Here is a 21626-nt window from a genome sequence, read left to right as displayed (position 1 = left end):
CACTCACACACACACACACACACACACACACACACACACTCCCTAACTCACACATAACACCAGTGTCATCAGCTCCACAGATGTATACATACAATTATCCATTCAATGTCTTCACCTCTAGACTATAATTCCACCACAATAGAGACTGTGCATTTCTGCCACCCTTAACCCCAGCACCCAGTACAGGGCCTGGCCCCTAGGAAATGTCCAATAATTATTTTAAATTAATAATTAGTAGGCCATTGGTTATTAGCCTTTCATATTTCATAACCCACCGATTCCTGTTTTATCCCCCTAAGAGATAGGTAGACATAAAAGCATCTTTTATCCTTATTTAAAAAATAGTTTTTGGGAATTCCCTGGCAGTCCACTGGTTGGGACTCAGTGCTTTCACTGCCGTGGCCCGGGTTCAATCCCTGGTGGGGGAACTAAGATCCCACGAACCAGGCAGCGTGGTAAAAAAAAAAAAAATTGGGGGCCAGGCACATGATGTTATATAGGCTGGTTTCTTTCGAGTCTCAAGGCTGGGTGCCACAACTCCAGTTTCCCCTGCCAAACCTTGGTCATGCCGTGCAGTTTCTTTACCAGCCAGGAATGGATTATCTGTTCAGATTTCATCCCTCCGTGTTACCAGCCAGGAATGGATTATCTGTTCAGATTTCATCCCTCCGTGATTCACCACAAGGCTCCAAGCAGGGACACGTGAAGGAGGTATAACTCTCAAGAACCCACAGAATGTGTTTGTTCCGCAGTCACTGCACACACTCACCTCCGGAACCCGGCCCCTTCTTCCACTGAAACCCAGCCCTCAGTGCTGCTCCCCAGCTCAGACCTCTTGCATGCCCAGGGCCTCTGCCCAGAGTTTTGTTCTTTGTTATGTGGATGGGCAGGGGGAGAGCTCCGACAGTCCCACTTTTAAAGATAGGCTGTAGGAAAGAACTCCAGCTGGAGTCCCTCCCTGGAAGCTGAAGCCTTGCGGCACAGACAGAATCTTATGGATACTTATAATTTCAGCTTCCTGTTGGTCTGCTGCAAGTGCACCCTGAGGGCATGTCAGAGCCTGAAGGCAGAGTTTTGGAGCACTTAACTATGAATGCAAGAGACCTCCCCTCCCATGTGGTCAGCCAAACCGCAAGTGTATTCCCTTCACTCATTATAATGTAGCTAAGACAGTTAAGTACGGTGACTGTGGCACAATTAAAACTCATGTAATTAAGGAAGGTGGGGGTGAGAAGACAAAGACTGGTTCTGAAAGCTCAGCCCAAGTGTTGAGAAAGAGAGCCATATTTATTTTCACCACTAGATGGCAGGCTTCCTGCTTTATTCCCCAGCTAGTCCAATTAAATTGAGAAATGATCCCCAACCAAGCCCTCCCACAAAACAATCCTTCAAAGTATCCTCATAGAGACTCATAGAATGTTAAGGGTGGACAACAATTTGGTGAGTTTTTTTTAGCCAGACGTTACATAAACAGAAGAAGAAAGAGAGAGCCCAAGAGATCAGTAGATCCCAGGTTTACAAATTCTCCCGGGCCACCCTGCCTCTTGACAAAAGCCATCCAAAAATTGACTTAAAAAGAGATATGATACGGATATGCTCAGTTTCTGAAAAATTCGTAGAGCCGTGTTATGATTTGTGCACTTTTCTGTGTGTATGTAATACTGACAGAGAGAGAGAGAGAGTAACTCTTCCACAAATGGAGTGGGATGTTTGCCTAGATTTGGTCTTGTTTATCTGTGAGCTTGGCTAGCCCTTGGCTGGTGAGCAACTTGAAGTCTGGGATCCTTTATGCAGCTCTGTGCTCCCACAAGCCTTATGCAACAACTGACAAAAGGACAGATGAGGCATCTGAATTGTTTGGAATAAATTAAAGTGACTGCAACCAGCTGGGTGACTTTAGCCAAGGGACTTGCTCCTCGGGACCTCAATTTCAAAAATTCAGTCCTGAATTACACTATCATCTAATCTCTGAGTGCAAAATATATTAGAGAAATACCTAGTAGAGTGCTGCAAATGTTGTAAGACAGTGTTTCTCAAAGTGTGGTCCAAGGACCCCTAAGGGTTCCCCTTCCCTTTCCCAACCCTTTAGGAAAAGGGCTGTTTGTAAGAATAGCAGTAACGCCAAGGAAAATGATAACTTTCCATCGTGGCTGTAGCTATTCAACCATGTAAACTTTTTTTTTTTTTTTTTCTCTTCAAAAGACATCCTTAAGGAATCCTAAGTATTTAGCTGGAATCTTGGGCTGGTGGCCAATTTTCTCCCTGTGTGTGTTTGGGAGAATAAAAGGAAATGAACTGGTTTTCTTTCAACACTGTCCTCACAGATCCTCATGGATTTGTGCTGCTGGCTGTAGATAAAACAATCAGGGTGGAAGGATGGTTTTCTTCATATACTTCCATCAAAACAATATATCTATCACAAGACATTCAATGTAGAAGTGGATGTGAGAATGTATAAACTAAACATTAAAGAGATTTGCAAAAATGTAAAACAATGTCATTATTATAAATTTCTTTAATTTGGAAAAATATAGTTATTGTTCATAAAAATTATGTAATTTATGTTAACATGCAATGGAGTCTTTGTTATTTTAAAATATATTAATAAGTATTTAGATTATTCTCAGTTATAATTTATAATAAAGTATGGAAAATATCAGAATACAGAAACAAAAGCTGTTTGGGGTTCTCAATTGCTTTTAAGAGTGTAAAGGGGCCCTGAGAACAAAAGATTTGAGAACTGCTGTTGTAGGAGCTTAATTAATCCCATTATTAGCTCTCTGTTATTTATCTTTCATTCTTCAAAAGCAGAAAGTTATATATCCAACAATGTTAATTTCAGCATTACCAACACTAGCAAAGAAAAAGAAGAAAGACAAGCTGAATGTCTAATATCAGGGGAAAGGTTTAATTATGATAAAATATGCTCCATTAACGCAATGGAATTATATCATATAGTATTACATAATAATAAAATGATTATATGACATAATGTTAAGAGTGTAAAAACATAAATCGGTACTGCCACTAACTGTAAAAATATGAGATTGAAATCTGATATATAAAATGAAAACAGTAAACACCTATTATATTATGTTTGAATGTTGAGACTATAGGTGCTGTTTTTCTTCAATTAAACTATTGGCTATTAGCATTTCACTGTATATTTTTTAAAACAGCATTTTTAAGTGAGCATTTTAAGACCTGGCTTCCCCAGGTCTCTCACACTAGGGCCAAAGAGGCCATCGCCTCTTTCCATTTAACAAGCCAAAAAGGTTCCTGATTTTGAAAAGCCAACTTCCTCCAGCAGACCCCCAACAAAAGTCCTTGTCTCGCAGGCCTCTGGGAACAACCTCTGACGAATGGCAAATCTGTACAAACACACAACTGCCCTGGCCGTGGCAACACTTGAAGAGAACCAGTACTGAATGGGAAGTGGTCTGGCGTTCAGCGGGTCAGCAAGCAAACGGGAGTCTTTGTGAAGGGAACAAAACTGCATCTGCCCCTCACCAAGAGGGTCTCCGGCACCCCTCCTCTCCTGCGCTGCCACCGCACACACACTCACAGTGTGAATTTATGTTTTGCTTCACAGGCATACTGTAAACTCCCTCTTAAGCCAACTGCTTCTGAGGTTTTGAAGTGAAAAACACGGCCATTAGGAGGATGCATGCTTCAAGAAACCCTTACCTCCAGTCCATTAACTGGGTGCTGTTCACATCTTTCCCAAGACCAGCTGGGGTTATTCCCCTTCTTAACTCCAAATGTGCTTATGGCTCTATTTCAGACTCCCAGGATGGGCAGCACAGTGTGAAAGAAATACATTGGATAATTAAAGAGATGATCTTATTCAGGATCTAGCAAGAGGGAGGTCATTCATTAATGCAGAGTATCTCTGAGAAAAGGCAGGAGGGGTTTTACAGAAGCAAGAGAGCGGGGAGGAGAGTAGACAACAGGTCTCATTTGAAGGATGGAATGGATCTCATCTGTAGTGGGGTGGGGCTCATCTGAAGAGTGGGATGGGAATAAGCTGAATATGTGAAGGCAGGGTTGTCCTTTGCAGTTTCTCCACTGTCCCAGCTCCCCAGCTCTCTGGGAGCACGGGGCTCAGATAAACTTCAACATGGTCAACAGATTACTAAACATCTGGACTCCCTTGTAGCAGAAAGGGGAGGAAGTAAGTGGTGTGAGTGAGGTCCCAGATGCCTCCGGGGAGGTGGTGAGGGGGGAGAAGGAAGGGCAGGAGAAGCGGACACCCCTCTAGACAGTCTCTGGGCGGCTGAAATTTTGCTCCTCAAATTCAGAAAGCTTCTCCTTCTCCCCTCTTGTTCCTCTCTCCCTCTTTCTTTCTCAGGTGGCAGGTGAGTGAGGACAGTGTTGAAAGAAAACCAGTTCGTTTCCTTTTATTCTCCCAAGCACACACATGGAGAGAATTGGCCACCAGCACCAGATTCCAGCTAAATACTTAGGGTTCCTTAAGGATGTCTTCTGAAGAAAAAAAAAAAGTTTACATGGTTGAATAGCTACAGCCACGATGGAAAGTTATCATTTTCCTTGGCGTTACTGCTATTCTTACAAACAGCGCTTTTCCTAACATCTTCTTTGATAAAAGCAAGCCCTACCCCACTTCTTTGCCCTAAAGCCCTTCCTTTCAACCAATCCAGGCAGACGTGTGACTTTTTCCATTCACTCAGCACAGGGTTTAAGGATGGAGGAAGGAATGAGCTGTTTCCCTCATTAGTGGCTCTTTCCACCCCTACAGACACTGTTTGTGGAGGGTTTGTGTTGCTGGCTGTAGATAAAACAATCAGGGTAGGGGCCGCTTTGGAAATAGGGGGAGGGATGGGGATTTTTCCATCTGGAATCACAAGGCTCTTGGTGGCAGGGCCAGATGGAACCACAGTCTGTCTGTGGAAACAAAGCTTCTCTATAAACTGGTCATGCAAACAAGAATATGAGGTTTTTGACAACACGATGGCCAAGAGATAGGAAACTGAGACTGGTTATGAAATGCCAAGGACAGATCCCTCCAACTTTGGTGAATTAAGCCCTGGATGTAATTCAGCAAGGAGCTTCCTTGGGCTGATGAAAGCAAGGACTGTAAAGCTTTGAATTCAAACTGGGACATTAGAAGAACAACTCACGGTCAGCCAGTCTCCATCCTCTGAATTTAAGTCATCTTTCAGCTGGGAGCGAACATGCTTCCTTAACGCACCTGAACAATGTTGGGACTTAGATTACTGTAGAGAATTTTATAAATGCTGAGTGTCCCTGTCAGCACTATTAATGAACATCCTCTAAGCTGCACTTAAGCCAAATTCCAAGGTATAATTAGGGATTCTAAGCAATGATATAACATAGATGGCAAGTTTGAAGCTCCCAACATCCAATTAGAGGGATGGGAGCAGATTTCCCAGAGCACAGGAGATGAAAACCATCTGTTGCAGCCTGCTTCCTAAGTCCTTCCTTCCAGGAGAGTTCTTTGTGTCACCTCATAATGCCGAAAGGAACGCTTCTTGGCCCTCAAACCCCATCTTCCAGCCAGAGGTGAATTAACAAGCTATGTGCCCTAGAGCAGGTCACTTCCCCCTTCGAGCCTTAATTTTGTCTTCTACAAAAATGCAGCCGTTGGACAAGGATCCGTGTTTTCAAACTTTTTTAAAGCAGTGGAACCTTTTGTTTTTCCCCTGAGGAAACCTTTATGATGGAACTCAATTTGTAAATATCCTGTGTCACTTGGAGGAACTATAGTCAATACGTCACAAATCAGAATGATGAAGGGAAATAGCTCAAGTCTTTGTGCCTTAAATCCCCAGATAGACTATCAGTTCCAATGTATTCAATCACTCCTTGCAAATATTAAGTGCTTTACAAATATTGTGTAGGGAAAAAAATGTGCTTCAGTGGAAAACTACGCATCATTTAGAGCATGCACTCCCAGGTTACCTGAATGTGTTGCTACAGGGACTCTTTCACTGTCTTTGAGCTATTTTACAACTCTGTAAATTGTAGATAAGTGATAGCAATGCAAATAATTCTTGTTTATAGACATACAAATAAATTCTGTCCTATGGAAATGCAATTGACTTCCCTCCCAATCCCCCAAGGGAAAAGCCAGTTTTCATCCATTTGTAAATGTATTTCAACATTCCTTTACTCCATATACAGTTATGCTTCTTTAACTTCTCATTTGAACTGGTTGTAACATCTCACCAGCTCTCATTAATAACAAGATAAATAAAGACTTTAACATGTGTTCATTTATATTTGTATGAGTGTCATGATTTTTAGCTTTATTTGAAAATTACCATATTTTGAAAATTTTCTAATGTTATATCACAATTCTTACCAATCCTGATCAAATGTGTAACCTCCACATTGAAAGAGCCACCTAAAGCCAGTCTTCAAAGTCTCAGTAAATCCTACAACCTGGCCCTCCCTCTATGGCTGTGGTTCTCCCCATCACCGTGAGCAATAAACTCAGCCTTTCCCTATCAACAGTTTGTTTCGGTGATTTTGGGGAGATGGCATTTGAGAGAAGGGAAAAAATATGTGGAGGCAATTGTGTACGTGAGCCTAAATCACTCAGGAGGGTTTCTGCCCCGGTCAAGTTCAGTGGGATGATGGCATTTTTTTTCCCTATGTGGATACAAAATCTAGAGTTTAGGGGGCTGGAAGGAATCCAGGGGATGATCTAATCCCTTCCTTCCTTCCTTTATGGATGAGGTCACTGGGACCCACAGAAATAGGTCAGCTCGGGGCTGGGACATGAATTCGACCCTGCAGCTCCAGGCCAGGTGCCCTGCATTCATTTATTCTCTCACTCGTTCGTTTTTCAACCACTATTTCCTGAAGGCTGGGCACTGTGCCATCTGATGAATGCTCAGAAGTGGGGTCACATTTTTGAGATATCTGCCACCAACCATTGCCCTCTGTCCCTTTTAGGCAAATGTTGGACTCCATGTTCTTTTTCTCAAGAAAGTAGTGAGAGGGGAGGAAGCTGAGAACTGCCTGTGAGAACATTCAGCTTCCAATCCCCGAAGTCTAAGCACTTGGGAAGAACAGAGAAGCCTATAGGTAACGACTGAAAAGTCCAGGAAAGGCTTTCCCTGAGCTGGTGTCAGAGGGGAGAAGAAATGGGTGGCTGGGCCCTGGTCTGGGGCAAAGCCCCGGGGATGCCCACAGCAGAGCCGCAGGAGGGAGTGCCTGTGTGGACAGGGCCCCAAGGAGGGCTCCGAGTCTCTGCAATGCAAAGCGGTGAAGAGCCCCACCCTCCCCAAGGCCATGCAAACAAGACTGAGGGACAGCTCAGGAGTGACCTGGGGAACCAATACCAGGACTGGATGACCTGGCACCATTAGGGTCTTGGCTCCATTAAGACTCTGAAATTTAAAAAAAAAAATGGGGGGAGGGGGAGTTGGTGCTGCGGACAGAGGGACGGGCACTCAGAGCCAAGGAGGCTCCAGGATTTCTCCCCAGATCCGGGTCAAGAGGACAGTGATTCCTCACTCTCCACCCAGACTAATCAAACTCCCAACCAGCACTGGGGGTGGCCACTCCCGAAATGGGGGCCACCCACCCTCCAACACACTCTGGTCATAGGAGAAAGAAAAAAATTCTTCCTGAGTTGAGGCTGTAAGGAACTCCTCAACAAAGAGAAATCCTGGGCAAAACGATGCTGGGATGGTGGACACTGTTGATGCTTTTATCATGTCAGCGTTTGCTGACTGTTAACCACAGCCAGGAATTGGGACCAGAGGGGATGGGGGGGGGAGGTCTGCCTGCAGGCGCAAGGAAGCGCACACAGCCTCACTTCCTCTCTTCCCACGCAGCAGCGGATGGGACCCTGGTGTGACCCCACAGGTGCTCCCCTCTCCCCTGCTGGCCTCCAGCCAGATCCCAGATTCCAGTCCTTTCCAATGCCCAAGAGGACCCAACTTTCAAAAGGGGGAAGGAAGGAAGGAAAGAAGGGGAGGGGAAGAAGGGATCATAAGAGAATGGAGGGCTTAGGAGAGGAGGAAGGCAGGCATTGGTGGGGAAGGGAAAATCAGACAGGAGGAAACAAAATGAGTAACTAATTGTGAAACTGTGGCACCTGAGGCCTTGGGCCCTTTTGGTCAACTCTTGCCCAGGGTCCTATCACAGGGGGCTCAGGGGGGCTGTTTCTGGGGTCTCTCATTCATGCAGTAGCTCAAATTTAGATTTGCAAAGGCCTCCAAATGAAATACTGAGAAGCACAGACCTGCGTTTTAAGAAGATGCTGCTCAACCTTCAGCCTGAAGCTTGTCTTCATCCTCGTCACCCCAGGTGCAGCGTGCCATGAGTCAGTATTGCTTACCAATACAACGATCATCCTCTCCAGTTTCACTGCAATGTTTTCTTTGTATTTAATGGACTAATCTGTTGAAGGCAAACATTTAAAATAAATCACAAATTTTATAACGCTGTTAGGGTTCTGCTTTGTTTTTTAATTTACAGGGAGCCTTTAAAACCGGAAGTGATCCAAGTCTCCCTCAATCCCTGAGAGGCTGTGGTGCCACCTCTCACAGCCTGAAGCCTCTATGGGGCCTGAGTTTCCCCTGGAGGACGCCCACAAGAACAAGGAAAGCCCCTCCAAACGCTCAGGAAGGAAGCAGTCAGGGCACCATAACTGTTGAAGAAAAAATTATTCTGACACCTGTTAAATGGGAAGGAATATTTTATTTAGGACTATCACAGTAGGTGTCAAGACTATTGCAATAGGGAAGAGAGATTGGGCTCAACTCCTAATACAACAAGAACAAGTGGGGATTTATAGCCGAGGAGCCGGGAGGGGGTGGGGGTATCAGTGGATGGAGAATTACTAAGAGGAGACATCGGGTGCTGATCAGGAGACATCAGGAATTCTTGCTAAACCAACCGAATAGGATTCTTGCTCAAGGCAGCCAGGGTGATCAGCTCTCAAGGGTGGCGGTATTCTCTCTAAACTGACTTAGCAGGATTCTTGCTACTGCAGCTGGGATCTGCAGGCCCAGCAAGGACAGGCTGAGGTCGAGGCATAGTTGTGAAGTGGGCTCAGAGGAGCCTGACTCAACTTTGGTCAAGGAGAGAGTCTTTGTCAGTCACAGCCTCTTTATCCCAGAGGGTCCCACAGCTATTGTGACACCACATGAATTAGTTCTTCATGAGAGACTAAGAGGAGGGGAGAAAAGACATTCTCTGGGATACCAACTCAGGGAAGATTTGAGCCCTGGCAAAGTGCCCCCATGTGTTGGTAACCCACACAACAGCCTTTCCCTGACTCCCTCCTCTCATAGGAGGAGTTGAAAACACCAAAGACTCACTTTCCCAGACTCCTCGGTAGCTAGAAGGAGCCTTGCAACCCAGTTCTGGGCAAAAAGGGAGAAGGGAAATTCTCCTGTGTGGCTTTTAGGAAATATTTTCCTCTCTGAATGAGGGGGTGGGAAGATAACACGCCCGGTGCTGAGGCAAGCATCCCCCATGGTGAGATGCAAGCCCAAGGACGTAGTGTCCTTGGAGCGTGCTGAAGATAGAGGGAAAAAGGAGCCTGGGTCCTTGGTGACATTGCTGAGCTGCTGCACCAACCCCTAACTGTCTATGCCCAGACTTCTAATTATGTGAGATAACTAAGCAGCTTTTTGATTTAAGCTACTCTTATGCTGGTGTTCTATAACTTGCAGCCAAAAGCATTGCCAACCCCCAGCACTGTGCTAGGATTTGTAAAGGACACAGAGACATCCAAGCATCAGTCTCTTCCTTCTATTCTAGAAGTTTACGGTCAAGGTGGGGAAACTAGACATATGTACACGTGTACAATGTCCTTAAAAATTAAACAATTTAGAATATAATCAAGTTTTAAACTGAAGTCACAGCAATTCCACTCCCAGGAATTTTTCCCCCAAAAGTATATTCAAAGATATCCACTGAACTTTAACATATAATAGAGAAAATGTGGACATACCCTAAATGTTCAACAATAGGGGTTGAAATTACAGCCCATACATAATATCATTAAAGATGATGATGTTGATCTATACTTAATTATAGGCATTCTCTAGACAAAAATTGGGTAAAAAAAAAAAAACAGGTTATTAACTGTGCATTAAATAAATCCACTCTTGTGCAGAAAAGTATCTCTGAGTCTAGGTTAAATGTGAAGCTGTCAACAGTGCTTATTGTTATATAGTGCAATTATGATTGAGTTTTATTTTCTTTATGCCTTTCTGTACCTTTTGCATTCATTGCAATAAACACATATTTATTTTATAATAAGTCCACTCAGAATGTTTAGAAATGCAACTGATTAGTAAGTCTCTATATACTAATAGAACACCATGGAGAGCTTTACAAAATCTACTAACAATTTGCAGAACAATATGGTATATGAGGAGGGAGGTTTAGAATAACAAAGATGATCCACAGTCCCAGACACAGTTCATGGCTTTAAAGAACCAGGTCCCTACTTGGGGGCACTAAGGACCCAACCTTGGGTTCGCTCACCCATACGCAGTAAAGCCAATCTACTGACACCAGGTGGTGGTAAAGAAAAGTAGAGTATTTATTGCAGGGCTCCAAATAAGGAGAACGGGCAGCTCATGCTCAAAAGACCAGAACTCCCCAATGGCTTTCAGGGAAGGGATTTTAAAGGCAGTGTGAGGGAGGGGTTGCAGGGTGCGGGATCAGCTCATGAACAGTTCTCTGACTGGTTGGCATCAATGTGGTTCCAAGTATCATCAACCTTCTGGCTTCAGCTGGTCTAGGGTCTATGTGCTTGCAGTCAGCAATTTTCATATGGTAGGGGTCGGCTTCCTGTACAAACAACTTAGGAGTGTGTGTCAGGCCTGTATCTATATCCTTCAGGGAACTGGGAGTTCAGTGATTCTGCTGTGTGGCAGATTTATAGTCTAAATACCAGTTTCCCAGCCCAGGAGCTATTCTTTGTTTCTACATCTTCACATTTCCTAATTATTAACTCTTGAGTCACCCTTTTGAGACTCATGGGAGGCCTGGGAGACTAAAGCCTTTTACTTCAAAAGACAGGGACATGGGATTGTATATGGTTTCATAGACAGTTTCTGAAATGGTTCTGTCCAGTTCTAAGAGCTGTAGAATATTCATCACATATCTCACCCTCCCCAATGATAGGATGTATACTGAAGCAAAACACTGAGTTGTAACTATTTGGCATTATGGAAAATAACTCTAAACAAAACTTTTTGTATTGTACATGGTATAGACAGAGTATGTAATTCAGGCACTGTGAATAACTTCTAGGAAATGCTTTCAGGCTCTTTTCTAGGCTTTTGCCTAGGAATTGTTTGAAAAGTCTGATTTAACATTCCATCTATAAAATAGAAACCTAATTCACACCAAAACCCTTTGTATTTCTTAGAGGCACAAATACATCAAAGGCTCTCTCGATTTCTAAAATACTTTCAAATCATAAATAGTGTTATCAGTTGAAACTCTGTGATATTCTGATAGGCTTATTGCTCACTTGGTGTGACTCTGATGCTGCCAGTGGCACAACTTAATTCTGGAGGTTGACCTTCTTTCCCTGTTTCCCAGTATATTCTAGCAAAATAGGTAGCATTCCATCACTCCTTAGACAGTGTTAAAATAATTGTGATTGCATTTAACATTTGAGTGCAGAAAAAGATGGTGAAAGGTGGCAGAATGTGTCACCTCAAAATATGCCACCTTGGCATAAGGGCTATTTTGAGCTAAAGAACAGCAGATGCAAGAATGTCATTCTGACCTCCCTTTTTTCCCTGAAGGCAGGAGTTAATACTCCCGTGTGAAAGATGCCCTCCTGTAACAGAAAAGAATAAACCTGCCTCCATATTGGATCTATTCCTTTAGCTCTAACCTTTGTGCTCTGTTGCCTATGCTTAGTCACGCTGGCTCTCCAACTTTTGTAAAAGAATGTTGCCTATAGCCGGAAATACACAGGATAGCCCATTCTCAAGGCTCTGACCTTTAAAGGTATAACACTTTTCCATTCACAGAGAGAGAAAAAGTTGCAGAACAGAGAATAATATGTGTCTTATTGGAGGTTTATAGGAACATTGTGACCAGACCTACACAGACAGCTGCAAGAAGGAAGGATTCAGCACCAAGAAGTTTGCAACAATCAGCCACACTCCTGCCCCTTTTAGTGTAAAAGAAGTCTGAATTCTAACTTGGGTAAGATAAGCTGTTGGGACACTAGTCCACCATCTTCTCAGTCTGCTGGCTTTCTGAATAAAGTCACTATTCCTCGCCCCACCAACTCATCTCTCAATTTATTGGCCTGTCTTGCAGCAAGCAGTATGAGTTTGGACTTGGTAACACTCCCTATACCAGGAGGAAATAAATATTATCATCACCAGAGATGGGGAGTCGAAGCAGAGAGAAATCCATACAAACAGACCTTGTTAGGATTACTCTTATCTCCTTTTAGTATCCCCATATATTTTAGTAAACTTTTCCACAATTGCTACTCTTTGTTCAACCTAGTATATGAGCACTTGGGCCTATCAGCTTTTTTGGCTCTTCCTTTTCCTCTGGCGGCTCCCATGTACATGCAAAAATCTATATGCTTGTCTCCTCTTATTCTGTCTTATGTCAATTTAATTCTCAGGACTAGCAGAGACCCTAAAAGGGTAGAGATAAAGTTATGCCTCCCCTACAATGATCTACGTTTATTTACCAAACCGAGCCACCCAAGATTTAGATAATATTCATCCATCCCACGTTCTTGTGGTCACTCGCCTCTGGGATGCTTCAGCTGTATTACTTGACTTTCGGAATAATCTGGCTGTCCCGTTCATATTGCCATTGCCCTGCATACCACTGACCCAGGCACTGGACTTGCTGGGACTCATAACAGGCTGCCCCAAGATATGCCACATTGCTTATTTTGAGTTAAAGTTACTTAAGAAACAGCCAGTGGGAAAAATGATATAAAAAAACACAATGACACCCCCTCTTTCCCCTTGAAAGTAGGAAATAAATCTCCCATGTAAAAGTAACCTCCCTACACCAGGAGGGTAGAAAGTATCCTCATCACCAGAGTTAGGGAATTCAAGGCTGAGAAAACTGTATAAACAAACTTTGTTACTTCTTCATTAGTCTGCTATCCCAAGCACAAGGCCCTTTGTTAAATCTTCACACAAAAAATTATTTCCTTGTCGAAAAGTGATATAGAAAAAGCCTGCTTCGGTAGCTTCAAGGGTCCTATTTCTATGAGACCTCCATGCATACAAATTAAATTGTTTTTTTCTCCTGTTAATCTGTCTTGTGTCAATTTAATTATATGACCAGCCCAAAGCACGCAAGAGGGGTAAGGGGGAAATTTCCCCCTCCCACATATTCAAACTACTTTCCCAGTTTGGGGTGTGTGTGTGTGTTGAAGGCTCTACTAAAAATCAGTGCATGGCCCTCTTGCCCCCTCTTTCCCCCCACCCCCCAGATACAGGAAGTGGTTTGTCTCTCTTTTGTTGCTTACTGGCCAGGGCCTTCAGCATCTCAACTTCTTTATTCAGTCAGTCAATAAATATTTATTGAAGGCCTGCTATGTGCCAGGCACTGTGCTAGGTGCTGGGGGAGGCGCAGTCATGTAGCTTAACTTCAGAGAGCTTACTGCCTCATGTCAAAGACAAACCTTATTCAAAGAATCACACAATCAAATATAGTTCCCTAAGTGCTTTTTTCTTAACTTCTTATTCTGAAATAATTTTAGATTCACATAGAAATACTGTAGGATTCCTGTGTACCCTTTGCTCAGCTTGCTTCAATGACAGTACCCTATGTAATCACAGTACAATGATCAAAACCAAGAAATTAACATGGATGCAATACTAAGCTATGGCCCTTATTGGATTTCTCTAAGGGCTTTTTATTACATTAATTCTTTAGTAATTATAACAATCTTGGGAAGTAAATATTGGGTTGGCCAAAAGGTTCATTTGGATTTTTCCCTAAGATGTTATGGAAAATCCCAAACTAACTTTTTGGCCAACCCAATACTGCCATCACCCCCCATTTTATAGATGCAGAAACTGAGTTTCAGAACAATTACATAACTTGCACAAGATTCCAGCTTGCAAGTGGCACAGTGAGGACTGCAGACCCAGGCAGCCTGGCTGTGAAGGGTCTGCTCCCCACCACTGAACTACACCTCCTCTTAACATCAGCCAAGCAAGTTTCCTTGTTCAAACTCAAAGAATCTTACTATCACGGCACTACAATAAACGGCTGGGGAGCTATTAGAAGAAGTTGTAACTCTTGGATGCCATCTTTAAAGTCAAAACATTTGCTTCCAAAATCAAAGTTTGTTTCAATGGCAAAGGCTTCCCAAAGGAAATTACTATTTCAATCACTATGTATGAAACAATGTTCTTTGGGCTAACAAAGGCTGAGCTCTCAAACAGTTCCCTCTGGCTGAAAATAACTTTGGTTGAAACATTTTGGCTCTCAAAAGGAAGTTTCTTTGTAAGAAACTGCAAGAAATGCAGGTGCAGTTAAGGCTCACCCAAAACCGAAGCCTTCGGAAAAGCCAGCTTCCTCTCAAAATCATACCGTTTCCAACTGTCTCACCCCGGCATAACTCAAAGCCAAAGGAAATCTGCAAGAATAGAGGTATGTTGATCTGCTTTGCATAGGAGAATATCAATCCCAAAACGGGAGCGAGGGGAAATCAAAAAAAAAAAACTGAACACGGAAAAATACCTTTCTTGCTTAACTATGCATCTGTGGAATTTGTACTTGTTACCAAAATGCAGAAGTGACTTCAATGACCCCAGAGTTCCACTTCTCCCTTCTCCAGCGCTGAGAGGCAGCACTACTGAGCACGTCCCAAAGGCAGTTCCGTTACTATAAAGAGGAATCTCTTTTTTAAGGTATCGCTGTTAACAGTAACATCTCATGATTCCGTCTACAACAGATTATAGCTTGGGTTTGCTCTCTGCTATATTCATCCTTCCTCTGATTTCGAGCCAGTAGCCAGGCCCTTTGGAATGGCTTACCTTCTGGATTTTGCAGAGCAGAAAGCAAGGAAGCTTCAAATCAATGAGTCCTTTACATTTTTGGGAGGTGGGGGGTTGGGAGGGGAGAGACAAGAGCTAAGGAAATGTAGTGAAGAGGTGTGTCCTCAGAGTGGAGAGTAAAGAGTAGCAGGAGAGAATCTTCCAGCCTGCACTGGGGAGCCATGCATTGCTTTCCAGCAAGATCTGAAGGGATAGATGGCTATCTGGTGCACCTAGGGGTGCTGAGCCCCAGACACCAAGCCTTCAAGTCTTCTCAAGAGTCCCTTGCCCCAAATGTGGCATAGACACAGCAGGGGCCTAAAGGAACATGCAACAGAGACATAGGGGTCCCAGAGTAGCCAGTGGGACTCAGGACAAGCAGAGTATTTCAGATGAGGCTTTAGAGCTTAAGGTTTCAAGGTCTTCGTGTAACCTGGAGAAGGTGGGGCACTGTGGGGAAGACCCAGTAATCACTGAAACTTAACTTCCCACCAGTTCAACATGTGGGATAAACCCAAGATGACTTAATACAAAGAAGTTTAATATTCTCGAACATCTGAGTTTGTGAGCTGACGTTCACACCAACTATACATTCATTTATACATCTATACATACATTCAACTATACATTTGTTCATCTGAAAAATACATCATACACTGAGATGGGACCTGAGGACATGGTGGTTCTCCAGGCTCCCCGTGATCACACAGTCAGACGTGTCCATCCTAAAGCAAGGAGAGGCTGCTACAGGGTCACTAACGGTAAGATAAAGTCCTGGGGTGTCTTACAGGTGTTATCATAAATGGTCCATGTTGCACTCATACTTACCCATCGTTAAATTACATATAATGTATGAAGTTTCAAAATGATACATGTAGAGGGGCTTCCCTGGTGGTGCAGTGGTTAAGAATCCACCTGCCAAGGCAAGGGACACGGGTTCCAGCCCTGGTCCAGGAAGATCACACATGCCGCAGAGCAACTAAGCCCATGCGCCACAACACCTGAGCCTGCACTCTAGAGCCCGTGAGCCACAACTACTGAGCCCACGTGCCACAACTACTGAAGCCCGCGTGCCTAGAGCCCGTGCTCCGTAACAGGAGAAGCCACCACAATGAGAAGCCCGCGCACTGCAATGAAGAGTAGCCCCCGCTTGCCACAACTAAAGAAAGCCTGTAGGCAGCAACGAAGACCCAAAGCAGCCAAATATAAATAAATAAATAAATTTATATAAAAAAATGATACATGTAGGAATTTACTCCAAGGAAATAATCATGGATGAATACAATGATTTTGCTGAAAGAATGATTATCTTACTGTCATTTTTAATAGCAAAACCCTGGAAACAGCAAAAATAGTTTCCACTCACTGGAATACTATGCAGGCATTATGAAGGATGTTGTAAATGTTATTTTTATAATTAAAAATAAAGAATTGAAGAAAAATACTTTAGAAGAACATTTGATAACATGGAAAGGCATGTTTAACAACAATATATTGTTATTAAATATATATATATAAAAATCTGAGCAAATGCATTTTTTAAAATTTTTGTAAAACCGATATAAATATACATCTGTGTAAACACGTGTGTTGTGCGAATAGGATACAGGTGCACCAGGAGGTTATACAACAAAATATTAAAAGTTACTATTTCTACCAGCATCACATTATGACTTTCATGGGCCTTAGGAACTTTTGCCTTCATGGACCTCTTCTTCCACACACACACAAAAAAGTTGAAAGTTATATTTTATGATGGCATTGGCATAAAGATGAATACAAGCCAGGCTAGATTCATTGTTACATGTTCATTATTACTATGTTCTTTTTTTTTCTTCTTATTTTAAGAGAAATTAAAATTAAAACATTCGTGGGCCCTAGGCTTTATGCTTCCTAGGGCTATGAGACATGGAATTACTTGATTTTTATTTCCTTCTTTTTGTCTGACTGCGTTTTCTAAATTTTCCATACTGAAGACTTATTCTTTCATCATAATGAAAAGCTATGCAAACAAAGAAATTGGTAAACATAAATAAATGGCCTGTTTTATGCAATGCCGATACACAAAACAGCAAATGCAGCCTCTGGAGACAATACCTTCCAGGGACTTTAAAGCATCCCCATTGGACACAGCCGGGCATCCACGGCACTGCTGGTCTAGCCCAGCAGGACGGCTTCCTGCTATAGCCAAGCAACAAGACAAAACCTCTGGTTTTCAGAAGACGTCACTCTCCTGCCTACCAAAGAGAACGGGTCCACGCCCTGTCCTTCACCCACAAAGATGACACCACCAATGTGCACTGGCTTTATTTCCCCAGGGGTGGAGATGGTTAGCCACGTTCTAGCCACACTCTCTGACCCCGTCTGACAAGCATATACACAAAGAGGGCAGGCTTTGGTAACTCTGGAAAGGAACTAACCAGCACTTTTAGAGTTTCACTCGTGGCACCAACGTGTCATAAACCGGTGATGTCTGCCCAACTGTGAAGTTTGTCAAGACTTAAGAGGTTCGATTTTACAAAGTCAGCCTCTCAAGTATGGATTTTTAATTTATACATTCACGTATTTATTTCTGTGTTTGATATATATTGATTAAGCATCTCCTCAGTGCCAGGCACTGTTCTAGGAGCAGGAGACATGGTGGTGAACAAGACAGACACTGTCCCTGTTCTCATGTTGCTGGAAGGAGAGACACTGAACAAGGGTGCAGAGGGCCTTGAAGAGGGAGAAGCAATGGCTGCATTGTGTGTGTGACAAGGAGACTGTACCCAGTCTAAGGAGGCAAGGATCCACGCTCCCCTAAGGATCAAAGTTTAAACCCAAACACGGAAGGTAAGTAGGAGTGGGCCAAACAGGGCGGGGGGAGGATCAGGAGGAAGAAGAATGCATCAGGCAGAAGGAGTGCTAATGGCCAGAACCTAAGACTGCAGTCTGTGAGTAGCTAAGGAACTGAAGGCGTCCGAAAGGGTTGGTGAGTATGGACGAAAGTCAAGCTGGAAAGGCAGTCAGGGGCCAGAATGTGAAGGGTTATTTTAAGTCCAGTTAAGAAACTGAGACTGTCCTTACTCCAATGGGAAACCATCACAGAGTTTTAAGCAAAGGGGTGCTTTGCTCCTGGGTGGAGAATGGATTGCCTAAATCTCCAGTAGTGGCCCTGAGTCATGAGTGACGGTTGTTGTGTAGCATAAACCCTACAGAAAGGCTTACTTCAGCCTGGTTTAGACAAATGAAAGAAAGCAGAGATGCCCACTGGGACTTCTATGCTTCCCACACTCCCCATCACAGCTTTCAGAACCGTACAAACAAGGACATCTTAAAACAAAATGGAGTAGAGGCAGGAATACCACACTGTCCTAAGTACTATAGGTTTATAATACCTCTTGATCCTGCTGGCGTACATCTTCCAGCTTTCTTTTTCTTCTTCAAGATTATCTTTACTCTTCTTGGCCATTTGAATTTCCATATGAATTTTAGAATCAGCGTGTCCATTTCCACAATGTAAAACCTGCTAGCGTATCGATTGGGATTGCATTGAATCTAAAGATGAATTTGGAAAGAACTGACCTCTTTGCAGTATTAAGTCTTCCAATCTATGAACATGGTCTAGCCCTCCATTTATTTAGGTTTTCTGTAATTTCTTTCAATAATGATATGCTGTTTCCAGTGATGAGGTCTTGCATATGTTTTGTTAGATCTATTCCTAGATAGGCGGTGTTTTAGGTGATTGTAATGGGAAAATATTAGAGATGCTAATTAAAGGAAGTAATGTCTGGGGAAAGTACTTTGCAAGATGTAAAACTTTATACAATCCAAGATATTCTTTCTCACCAACACTGCTGATCACATCATTTTGGAAAGCCAGTCGACACACCCGTAAGGCATCTTTCCCAGTAGCTATGGATTAACCAAGATGCTAAGGCTCTAGAACCAGGAACTGCCAAAAAGTGACATCAGAGGCCAAAGAAGAGAATTACTGGCCTGGAATAAACTCTTAGAAAAAAAACCAACTTCTCAGTCTGAGTCTGAATTTTACCCAACAGCCATCAGATGTCCTCAGGGGGGAAAAGAGCTCAAAAAGCACATCCTTCATTCAAAACTCAGGGACTTGATACAAGATCTTATTCAGTCTATGAGTTCCTGACACTGTTGCTGAAAATTAGCATAGACCAGCCCTCAGTGGGAGCTGAGGTCCTGCTTCAGCTTCTCTGCCCCCCGCCCATCTTCACAGGAATTCTCCTGTGCAGAACCAACGAAGGGCAGATCTAGCTTCTTCCTGGGAACAGTCCCTGGCAATGCTGATGCTCTCACTTTCAGCTGCCTCTGAGTCTGAACTAGTGACTCACAGCCGCTTCTCTGAGCCCAGCCTCACAGGCACCCTCCCCCTCCTGCCAAGCGCTGCCTGCCACAGACACAGCTCGGGTTCTCACCTCCTTCCTCCTTCCACCAGTCTGGAGGAGACAGTGGCCAAGAATGAAATCTTCAGGATATTAAGAGTACTTATAAAATACAAAAAGGAGACAGACTTTGCTGTTATTTACCCCCAAATCATTCCATTCCAGTTTCTCGGACTCCTCTCTCCCTTCATCAGTGTGGCAATAATCATTATTCATTGAATCAACAAATATTTTTTGAGCATGTGCCATATGCCAGGCAGTATTTTAAGCAACCGAGATGCAGCAGTGAACAGCACAACAAAAGTTCTTTCCTTCGTGCAGCTTATACCACTGCGGGGAGCGGTGACCATGTCCCCAGAGAAGGAGGAGAGGGGCAGGGAACAGGACCATCAGTTGCAAATCGAAAGGATTTTAGAAGCCCGGGGTCTTAGTTTGGGTTCCCCCCAAAGCAGACGCTAAGATAAGGATTTGCGAGCAGGTTGCTTATTGAGGGAGTGATCCCAGGAAGTATAGGTGAGCAAATGGGGAAGTGACAGGAAAGGAGGAAAGCCGTAGTTTGTTAATGAGGGGGGTAAAGCTGTGGGCAACTGAGGCTCAGTCCTGGGTGTCCCTCATAGAGATGATATAAAATGTGCCTCAAAAGTATCCCTCTGCAGGACAAGGAAGCTCAGGGGTTTATCCACCAACTCCCACCCTTGATTAGTTGAGGGTCACTCCTAGGATCTTAACTCCCTGGCATCTCGGGCAGAGAGAGGCAGGAGGCCACGAGCATGTACAGGAGCTGTCTGCAGGTCACCTCTGAGATGGGCTCCAGGGATGTGGTTGGCACCGTTGGCATCCGCTACTCCCAGTCATCTTGTTGCATTATATGCCCAGCACCTAGTGTGGTTTCAGGTGCACAGCAGGCACTCAATAAATAGATGTGGAGTAATTGGATGTTTTATCACCTGAAGATGCCTTTAAAGCTGTTCCAGAGTCAGCAGGAGAAAGGGCCCTGAACTTGAACTTGTAAATAGTGGGCTCAAAGCACATTAAGCTATATGACCTTGGGCAAGTCCCTAACCCTTTCCAATCTCAATCTTCACAGCCATAAAAAGGAGACTCTAACAACTTCCTTGCCTGCCTCATTGGACTGTGATGAGACGCCAATAAAAGAAACGCAGTGAAAGTGCTTTGGAACGCCAGAACATGCTAGAACTATCTTTCTTGTGGAAAAAGCCTGGAATATGGAATGTGGTCTGAAAAAGTAGATTCTTGGTCAAGTCAATTCTGTGTGTGTTTCCTCAGTTATAAAACAGGCACAATGATAATCAGGCCACGACACGTCTCAGAGTGCTGTGATGGGGCTCATGAGGCAAGATAATGGATGTAGCGTGCGCCACTTCCTTCTGAAACTCTACAAAAATGACAAAAAGGGATGTGGATTTTTAAAGGGGGGGGATCATAAACGCATGATGACACAGCAACAGGAGAGGAAATGATAGCAACAAAACTTTGGAAGCCAGAAAGTAAACGGCCAATTAGCAAATGGCTTAGCTAGAAGAGAAAGTTAAATACTAAAATACTGCTGCATAGGGAAAGAAGGAACGTAGCTTGCCCCAAACATTAGGCACCAGACACCTCTAGCAGTGAGGGTGAAGGTGGGGCAAAGAACAGGAAGATTGGCTGAAAATCTTTTTAAGAAGTCAGAGCTTCAAACCCCTCCTCAACCCTGGCAGAAACTCTGGGGGTGGCCCCCAGCAAGCTATGTTTCTACAAGCCCTCCAAATGATTGAGGGGCTCTCTGGAGATTGTCTAATTCCACAAGGGTGCACACTTACGGTTGTCTTTCTATGGCCTTGGCTATTTTACAACCCTGTAAGGACAGACGTTTAGTCCTAGAAAAACTGAGAGTAATGCAAATGTTTCTTGGCCATAGAAATGCAAATTAATTTTTCCAGTAGTTTTTAGAAAAAAATAACCTCATTCCAGTTCACTGCCCTATGGAATATTAACTAGATTTACATCCATTGGCAAATTTGTTTCAGTATTACTGATTATATAGGTCTGTTCAAATTTTCCCCTTAACTGGTTTTAACAACTTCCTAGTTCTCTCATTAATTAAATAAATAAATCTTTAACACAAATTCATTTTACATATGTATGAGAGCTATTTGTACCTTTTTGAAAAGTATGCTTTAGCATAGTGATTCTCAAAGTGAAGTCCTGGACCACCGCAACATCACCT

At 43.4% G+C, this 21626-nt stretch overlaps 1 long non-coding RNA gene across 3 annotated transcripts in view; it reads right to left on the bottom strand.

Annotated features, from left to right (window-relative positions):
• Positions 1-641: 641 nt before the first annotated feature.
• The window catches only part of LOC309655961, a 28795-nt gene continuing 7810 nt past the window's right edge, over positions 642-21626 (bottom strand). Inside the window, exons 3-4 of one of the 3 annotated variants that reach the window (XR_014261076.1) lie at positions 8240-9168; positions 645-4485 (exon numbers count right to left, since the gene is read on the bottom strand). This is a non-coding gene — a long non-coding RNA (uncharacterized lncRNA). Of the gene's footprint in view, positions 9169-21626 lie in introns of all 3 variants that reach the window. The other 2 variants (XR_014261074.1, XR_014261075.1) reach the window with 2 other exon arrangements.

Source organism: Balaenoptera physalus (assembly GCF_965194825.1).
Source record: "Balaenoptera physalus genome assembly, chromosome: 2".
NCBI classification, from domain to species: domain Eukaryota; kingdom Metazoa; phylum Chordata; class Mammalia; order Artiodactyla; family Balaenopteridae; genus Balaenoptera; species Balaenoptera physalus.
The sequence above is the reverse complement of the archived record's forward strand: the minus strand, read 5'-3'. Positions and strand labels throughout refer to the sequence as shown.